Here is a 10,231-nt window from a genome sequence, read left to right as displayed (position 1 = left end):
GGACTGGGCGGGGCCAGAGTGGAAGGGGCGGGGAGTGGGCGGGGCGGAGAAGTGGGCAGCCCCACCCCGCTACCGAACCCCCACCTTGGTTGCTGCGGGTCCCTCCACCCGCCCCCTCAGTTACATAAGTGCCCCTATTTATACGTCTCTGAGTATTTTCAAGTCACACAGGAATACATACTGTATTAGCACTGTGGCGTAATTAGAAAACTCAAAGCAGCCAGCCCCCTCTCCCTGAATCCTGCCCCTCAAAGCCAACAACCTGTTAATCCACTGGAGTGCCTCCTTTACGTTAAAAAAAAAAAATCAAAATACATTTTCACAGATAATTCTAAACATTTAGAGATGGCCACGAGCTGCTCCACCCCTTCAGTGGCAACACTTCCACATTCATATGTCTCCATCCAGCTTGTGGCAGGTGACCTAAAGGCAGTCATGAGTTCAACACACTCTCTGTGTGTAATTTTGAGGTTGCCTATATGAATGCACGATCCCTGGAGTCGGAGGATGTGTGTCCACCAGCCTACCTCTGGCTGGGTGATCTTGGGCTGGTTACTTCACCTCTCTGGGCCTCATTCTCTTCATCTGAGACATGGGGATAATAAATAGTGCCCATTATATAGGATGGTTGTAGGGATCAATGAGTTAATATTCCTAAAGTACATCAGAGGCACTCACTGAATGTGTTAGTTGTTTCTGAGGTCCTTCCTCTGCATGTATCAAGGGTAATGAGCAATAACTGTGTAAAAACATAATTTGGTCTTTTCATACTCTGCACAGCTCCCCACTCCATTCCCTTATTTTTATTTTTAATCAACCAGTGGCTTCAACAAATAAGCCACTAAAGCTCTCTGTTCCTCAGTTTCTTCCTATGGAGAATAAAGATAGTATCAATAGCATCACAGGGATGTTTGAGGATTAAATGAGATGCTGTGAGGAGTATATAGACTCGCTGAGTACTAAGTCTGGTGTATATTTCCTAGCTAATGACATAAATAGCTACTCTTAGCTGGTGTTGTCCATGTCCACAGGGAAGCCCCAGGGCTGAGTCAACCTGGGCTGGGACTCCAGAGCAGGAAAGGAGTCCAGGAATCTAGAGTGCCAGTCCTTCTTTCACCAGTGGAAGAAGCTTAGTCCTGGACAGGGAACGTGGCTTCCCCAAGTGATGGTCCTTCCACCTCCCCATGCATCTTCTCAATTCAATCTAATTAAATGCAGTAAATGCAGGATGAGATTCCCCTCTTTGCAAAACTGAGTTAAGAATATTCTCTTAAATCCTTGCGATTAGCTAAGAAAACTATGAAACAGAAGAACATTCAAATGAGATTTATATTTTCATACATTAGACTACATAAAGCTTCTGGAATCTAATCAGTAAAGTGTTGATAAAGGAATGGTTAAATATGTGAGTGGAACAGAAGACAGAACCAAAATGAAATCCCAGAATACATGTTAGGTTAATTTATGACAAACATAATTAATTCAGAAAAATACAATTATTAATCAATACTATTAATTGGCTAGCTATCTGAGAAGAAAAAAGGATGGACTTCAATCTAATTTCAAATACAAAAGTAAATTCTAGATGGATTATGCTGCTGCTGCTGCTGCTAAGTCGCTTCAGTCGTGTCTGACTCTGTGCGACCCCATAGACGGCAGCCCACCAGGCTCCGCCGTCCCTGGGATTTTCCAGGCAAGAGTACTGGAGTGGGGTGCCATTGCCTTCTCTGAGATGGATTATAGACCTAAATTAATAAAGTGAACAATAAAAATAATACAAGACATTAGGATCCCAATAGCATGCTCAGCTAGACAGCTCAACTGGAACACCCTCCCAGATGAAAGTACTGAGATGGAGGATTATTTATAACAAAAGGCTCTGCTGAACCCACAGAGAAATACCCAAGAACCACATCTCCTACACAAAAAAAGAATAATCAGCCCAGGATAGAGTGGTTATTAACACAGACGTCTGAGCTCCACTGGGTCCAACCACCTACAACATGAACTTCAAGTTTTAGGGACTCATGCTGGTACGGTGGACCAATGAAAAAAATCTGCTCATATCTGCTGCGTCTGCGAGGAAAAACCACAAATGATACAAATGATAGTCTCTCCTGATATTTGAAGCTGGAGGACAGCTCCCATGTGTGTCTGAGTTTCAAACTAGCCCTGCCCTCAAGGTAAACACCCATCAAACTAAATTAAAATACTTGTGAGTTAGTATTGCCCCTTGGTGGCACTAGTGGTAAGAACTCGCCTGACAATGCAAGAGATGTAAGACATGCAGGTTTGATCCCTGGGTGGGGATGACCCCTGAAGGAGGGCATGGCAACCTACTCCAGTATTCTTGCTTGGAGAACCCCATGGACAGATGAGCCTGGAAGGCTACAGTCCGTGGGGTCGCAGAGTCGGACACCACTGAGTGACTTAGCACAGCACACATCACCCCCTGGAGCACAAAATAAGCAGATACAAATGCTTTCTGGAGAAAAGGCATCTCCAGTCCGGGCCCTTCACCATATACCATATATGAGCTCATAATAAAAATTACCAGACACAAAAAAATAATGCAGTATAAGTGAGAGTCTGCAGTTCAGTTCAGCTCAGTCATGTCTGTCTCTTTGCGACCCCATGGATTGCTGCATGCCAGGCTTCCCTATCTATCAGTCTCCCAGAGCTTGCTCAAATTCATGTCCACTGAGTCACTGATGCCATCCAACCATCTTGTTCTCTGTTATCCTCTTCTCCTCCTGCCTTCAATCTTTCCCAGCAGCAGGGTCTTTCCCAATGAGTCAGTTCTCATCAGGTGGCCAAAGTAGTGGAGCTTCAGCTTCACCATTGGTCCTTCCAATGAATATTCAGGACTGATTTCCTTTAGGATTGACTGGTTTGATCTCCTTGCAGTCCAAAGGGCTCTCAAGTGTCTTCTCCGACACCGCAGTTGGAAAGCATCGATTCTTTGGCACTCAGCTTGCTTTATGGTCCAACTCTCACATCCGTACATGACTACTGGAAAAACCGTAGCTTTGACTAGATGGACCTTTGTTGGCAAAGTAACGTCTCTGCTTTTTAATATGGTCTCTAGGTTGGTCATAGCTTTTCTTCCAAGGAGCAAGCATCTTTTAATTTCATAGCTGCAGTCATCATCTGCAGTGATTTTGGAACCGAGGAAAATAAAGTCTCTCGCTGTTTCCATTGTTTCCCCACCTATTTGCCATGAAGTGATGGGACCAGATGCCATGATCTTAGAGAGTCTGCAGTTAACATTAATTTAGGATCCTCAAGTATTTCTGAGAGTGGACAATTAAATCACAGACTAAAATTAATCAAGTATAAACATAAAAATTTAAAAGAAATAAAAACAAAATAAAAAGAGTTCAAAGAACAAACATCAAACAAAGTGGTCAGGAACATTTGAAAAAGAACCAACTAAAGCAACTTGAAACAAGAAGTATAATCACAAGAATAAAAACCTCAATTGGTGGATCAAGCAGGTTGCTTGATACAATTAGTTAACTGAAGGCCAGATTTCAGGATGTTACCCAAATGCCACTCAAAGTGACAAGGAAGTGACAAATAGGAGAGGGAGTTCTGAGGACACACATGATAGAATGTAGAAGTCTAAGCTGAAAAAAATCAAAACGCCTCAGTGACTTGTGAGCTATCAAATGGCTATATAATTAGAGTATTGGAAGAAGTACAGCAGGAAATAATATGTAAAGAAATAACAATAAGAAATTTTTAAAATTTAAATTTGATGAAAATTACAAACACAAAGATCCAAAAGTATCAACAAACGTCAAGAAGCGTGCACACCACACACACACACACACACACACCCCACACACATACAAATTCATGTCTGACATTGCTGAAAATCACTAATAAAAAAAGATAATCTTGAAAGCAGTCAGAGAAAATATCACATCAAAAGGAAAGCAAAGGTCGAAGATCTACACTACCTGAATTTTCAAGATTCAGTGTGAAGTCTGTGGTATTGGCATCAAAGACAGACAAATAGGTCAATGGAACAGCATAGACTCCAGAAATAGACTCACACATTATGTGGTCAATTGATTTTTGACAAAGGTGCAAAGAAAATTCTGTAGAGAAGACAGGTTTTTCAACAAATGGTGCCAGAACAATTGGATATCTATATAAAAATGAATTGTGATCCATACTTTGAACCACATGTGCAAATTACCTCAAAATAGACCATAGACTTATGTAAAAATAAACATTATAAAAATTCCAGGAAAAAACATCAGAGAAAATTGCTGTGATTTGGGCTTGGGCCTGGATCTTAGGTACAACACCAAATGCATGAGAGGTGGTGTGCTCAGTCGTGTCTGGCTCTTTGAGACCCCATGGACTGTAGTCCAGCAAGCTCCTCTGTCCATGGAGTCTTTCAGGCAAGAATTCTGGAGTTGGTTGCCATTTTGTACCCCAAGGGATCTTCCCAACCCAGGGATCAAACCGGCATCTTGAGTCTTCTGCATTGGCAGGCGGATTCTTTACCACTGAGCCACCAGGGAAGCCCAATACCAAATGCATATGACATTGATAAAATAGGGAAAAGATAAATGATATACTAGGAGAAACTGTATGATTATATAAATAAATGTGTATCAACTCTTGCAGCAAAACAAACCCATTTTAAAATATCAAAAGATTTGAACAGACATTTTATAAGAAGACATACAGACAGCAAGTAAGCACATGAAAAGCATTAATCATGTCACAGTATTAATCATGCAAATAAAAATGAAAATTAAAGGTACAATGCCCTACCACTACACACTTATGAGAATTCTAAAATTAAAAAGGCAGACCATGCCAGGTTTTGGCTGGAGCTCTCATATACTGCTGGTGGGAATGTAAAATGGTACAACCACTTTAGAAAACAGTTTGTCAGCTCTTAGAACTGTTAAATATACATTCATTTCTGTTGTTGTTGTTCAGCCGCTCAGTCATGTCTGACTCTTGTGACCCTGTGGACTACAGCCGGCCAAGCTCCTCTGCCCTTGGGATTTCCTAGGCAAGAATACTGGAGTGGGTTGTCATTTCCTTCTCCAGGGGATCTTCCTGACCCCAAGGATCAAACCTATGTCTCCTGCTTTGGCAGGCGAGTTCTTTACCACTGAGCCACCAGGGAAGCCCCATTTGTTACCTGACCTGGATTTTACACTCTTAGATGCATATCCAAAAGAAATGAGGGCATAATTCACACAAAAACTTACACAGAAGTATTCTCAGCGGCTTTATGTGTAACAGCTGAAAACTGGAAACAATCCAAATATTAACATGTGAATGAACAAGCAAATGGTGGTGTATCCATCCAACAGAATACTTCTGAGCAAGACAAGGAGTGAACTAGTAACTGGTGCAACAATCTGGATGGGTCTCAGAATAACTGCCTAGTGAAAGAAGACCAGGAAAACACCAGGAATGAGAGGTGGGTGTGGGGAAGGGATAGAGGCAGGAAGGAGGGCTCATAGAACGGCTCCAGGAAGCCTTCAAAGGATGAACATGTTCATTATCTTGATTTGTGGCGATGGCTACATAGGTGTCTACACGTGTCAATGTTCATCAGCACTTTATATATGTGCAGCTTATCCTTACTAATTTTCCTTTGATAAAGCTGTTACAAAAATTATAATTGACAGTTTTGAGCAAATATAATTACACCACACCTGCAATGCGGGAGACCTGGGTTTGATCCCTGGATTGGGAAGATTCCCTGGAGAAGGAAACAGCTACCCACTCCACTATTCTCTATGGCCTGGAGAATGCCATGGACGGAGGAGCCTGGCAGGCTACAGTCCATGGGATCACAAAGAGTCAGACACAACTAAGTGACTTTCATTTTTTTCAGTTTGTAAGAAATACCGAAGTAAAATAATGGACATTAGCACAAAGGAAAGGATGGGAGAAGACTGAAATATAAGGTTCACATTACATGGGAAGTTATACGTGCTATTTGAACTAGATTGTGATAAATAAAAGATGCATATTATGAATCCTAAGTCAGCCAGTAAAAAGAAATAAAGATATAACTGAAAAGTTACTAGAGGATAGAAAATGGGATACTCAAAGTACTTAATTTAAAATTAAAAAAGGGTAAAAGGGGGAAAAATGAATAAATAAGTGGGAAAAACAGAAAGCATATACCAAGAAGGCAGACTTTAGCCCACATGTATTAACAATAACATTAAAAATGGATGGATTTACCACTCCACGGAAGAGGAATAAACAGGAAGACCCAATGATATGCTGTTTACAAGAAATCCTCTTTAAATATGAAGAAAGATGGGCTGAAAGTAAGTCTTTCGAAAAATAGACCATTCAATATTAAGGATAAGAAATTTCATAATGCTATACAAATATCAGGAAAAAAACAGGCTTTACAGCCACGACTGTTACCAGAGAGGTTTCACAATGATAAAAGGATCAGTTCGTGAAGCAGACATGACAGCCTTAGTTATATACATTTGTAATAATAAGGCTTCAAAACACATGAATGAACGTGACAGGACTGAAAGGAGAAATGGACACATTCACAATTATTGTTGTAGACTTTTTGACACTACTCACTCTCTTGGTTATTGACAAAAATCAGTAGGTTCACAAGATCTGAACAGCCTTATCAACCAACGTGACCTCATCGACATTCACAGACTTCTCTACCCACAGAAAGCAGCTATTGCATCTTTTCAAGTACAAATGGAAAATTCACCAAGATAGATCCTGTGCCAGACCATAAAATACATCTCAATAAATTTAAAAGGGGCAAAGCTATACAGAGTATGATCTTCACCAATGGTAGGATTAAATTAGAATTCAATAACAAGAAGATGTATGTAAAATCCCCCAAGTATTAGGAAATTAAGCAACACATTTGTAATTGATATGTGGGTCAAAGAAGAAATTAAGGAATTGACTGGAAACAGGGGGAAACAAAATATTTAAATTTGAATCATACATATTATGTATATAAAATTAGTGAGCTACTTAATTGAGCTTAAAAGAATAGAAGCCATAATTAAAATACTGGATAAAAACCATGTAACCTGAAAGGGAAGTGATTGAGTTTAAAGTCCTTGTCGTTTGAGATGGCAACTGAGAGTTTGATTAATTTAGGCTTTGCAAAATAAATATGGTAGAACTTTCAGGTTAATAACTGAAAAGATGAAAATAAATTAAACCTTTCAAAGAGAGGAAAATAGAATAAGAAAAAAGTTCATGTAATCTAAAAGAAGAAAAAGGAGAAGGAGAAAAAAGCAAGACAAAATCAGATGGGTAGAAATAGCTCCAAAGAGACCTACACTTATGATCTGCTTAGGTGAACAAGCTGATTGGCTTAGGCTGAAGTGTTATTGTTGTAAAAATTCAAAACCCAAGTATTCAAGCCGCACCTGAAGTGTGAGAAGGACATAGGAAGGTTGGAAGTCAGAGGATGAAACAAAATTTATGAAGTAAAAGAAAGCTGTGGTAGCTTTTACTATTGAACAAAATAAACCTTAAATTAAGCAATCATTAGGATAAAGAAGATTACTACCACATAATGAATTTAGCAGCAGGAGGCCACAAGCTAGAATTACATGCATGGTATATGAAACAAAGATGGAGAGAACTAAAGGGGAAATTGGCAAATCCACTTAGTGGGGCAGTTCACCATACCTCTTTTTAAAATTTTATTTATTGTGGTGAAATATAAAGTTTACCACTTGAACCATTTTAAGAGTACAGTTTAGTGGTACTGAGAATATTCACATTGACACTGTGCAGCCATCATCACCATCCATGTCCAGAACTTTTCCATCATCCCAAACTGAAGCTCTATACCCATTAAACAACAGCTTCCCATTTTTCATTCTCCCTAAGCCATTCTACTTTCTGAGTCTATGGATTTGACTACTCTTGTTGTTGTTGTTCAGTCACTAAGTCGTGTATGACTCTTTGCACCCCCATGGACTGCAGCACACTGGGCTTCCCTGTCCCTCACTATCTCCTGACGTTTGCTCAAACTCATGTTCATTGAATTGGTAATGCCACCCAACCAACACATCCTCTGTCGCCTCCTTCAATCTTTCCCAGCCGTCTTTTCCAATGAGTCTACTGTAGGGACCACATATAAATGTAATCACACAGTATTCTTCCTTTCATGATTGTCTTATCTCATTGAGCATAATGTCATCCATGTTGTCATGTGTCAAATTTTCCTCCTTTTTAAGAGTGAATAATATCCTGGTATGTGTGTCTATGTGTATCAATCACATATGATTTATCCATTTGTCCGTGGATGGATACTTGGGTTGCTGCCACCACTTGCCCATTCAGGTGTGACCTCAACACGTGGTTGCTACCACCACTAGGCTATTCAGCTATAACCTAAGTCAAATCCCTTATGATTATGCCGTGGAAGTGACAAATAGATTCAAGGGATTAGATCTGACAGAGTGCTGGAAGAACTATGGATGGAGGTTCATAACATTGTACAGGAGGTGACAATCAAAACCATCCTCAAGAAAATGAAATGCAAAAAGGCAAAATTGTTTTCTGAGGAGGCCTTACAAATAACTGAGAAAAGGAAAGAAGTGAAAGGCAAAGGAGAAAAGGAAAGATACATCTATCTGAATGCAGAGTTCCAAAGAATAGCAAGGAGAGATAAGAAAGCTTTCCTACGTGAACAATGCAAAGAAATAGAGGAAAACAATAGAATGGGAAAGACTAGAGATCTCTTCAAGAAAATTAGAGATTCCAAGGGAACAGTTCATGCAAAGATGGGCACAATAAAGGACAGAAATGGTATGGACCTAACAGAAGCAGAAGATATTAATAAGAGGGGGCAAGAATACACAGAAGAACTGTACAAAAAAGATCTTAATGTCCCAGATAACCACAATGGTGTGATCACTCACCTAGAGCCAGACATCCTGGAGTGCAAGTCACGTGGGCCTTAGGAAGCATCACTACGAACAAAGCTAGTGGAGGTGATGGAATTTCAGCTGAACTATTTCAAATTCTAAAAGATGATGCTGTGAAAGTGCTGCACTCAATATGCCAGCAAATTTGAAAAACTCAGCAGTGGCCACAGGACTGGAAAAGATTCATTTTCATCCCAATCCCAAAGAAGGGCAATGACAAAGAATGTTCAGACTACCACACAGTTGAACTCATTTCACACAGTAGCAAAGTAATGCTCAAAATTCTCCAAGCTAGGCTTCAACAGTACATGAACTATGAACTTCCAGATGTTCAAGCTGGATTTAGAAAAGGCAGAGGAACCAGAGATCAAATTGCCAACATCCACTGGGTTATAGAAAAAGCAAGAGAATGCCAGAAAAACATCTACTTCTGCTTAATTGACTAGGCTAAAGCCTTTGACTGAGTGGCTCATTACAAACTGTGGAAAATTGAGATGGGAATACCAGACCGCCTTACCACCTCCTGAAAAACCTGTATGCTGGTCAAGAAGCAACAGTTAGAACCAAACATGGAATGACTGACTGGTTCAAAATTGGGAAAGGAGCATGAAAAGGCTGTATATTGTCACTCTGCTTATTTAACTTCTATTCAGAGTACATCATGAGAAACGCTGGGCTGGAAGAAGCACAAGCTGGAATCAAGATTGCCAGGAGAAATATCAGATATGCAGATGACACCACCCTCATGGCAGAAATTGAAGAGGAACTGAGGAGCCTCTTGATGAAAGTGAAAGAGGAGAGTGAAAAAAACTGGCTTAAACTCAACATTCAAAAAATAAGGTTATGGCATCTGGTCCCATTACTTCATGGCAAATATATGGGGAAAGAATGAGAACAGTGACAAACTTTATTTTGAGGGGGCTCCAAAATCACTGCAGATGGTGAATGAAGCCATGAAATTAAAAGACACTTGCTCCTTGGAAGAAAAGCTATGACCAACCTAGACAGCATATTGAAAAGCAGAGACATTACTTTGCCAACAAAGGTTCCATCTATCAAAGCTATGGTTTTTCCAGTAGTCATGTATGGATGTGAGAGTTGGACCATAAAGAAAGCTGAGTGCCAAAGAATTGATGCTTTTGAACTGTGGTTTTGGAGAAGACTCTTGAGAGTAGCTTGGACTGCAAGGAGATCCAACCAGTTAATCCTAAAGGAAATCAATCCTGAATATTCATTGGAAGGACTGATGGTGAAGCTGAAGCTCCAATACTTTGACCACCGGATGCAAAGAGCCGACTCAT

Source organism: Bison bison, unplaced genomic scaffold (genome assembly GCF_000754665.1).
Source record: "Bison bison bison isolate TAMUID 2011002044 unplaced genomic scaffold, Bison_UMD1.0 scf7180017864255, whole genome shotgun sequence".
Taxonomy (NCBI): Eukaryota; Metazoa; Chordata; class Mammalia; order Artiodactyla; family Bovidae; genus Bison; species Bison bison.
This window is presented reverse-complemented; position numbering follows the sequence as displayed.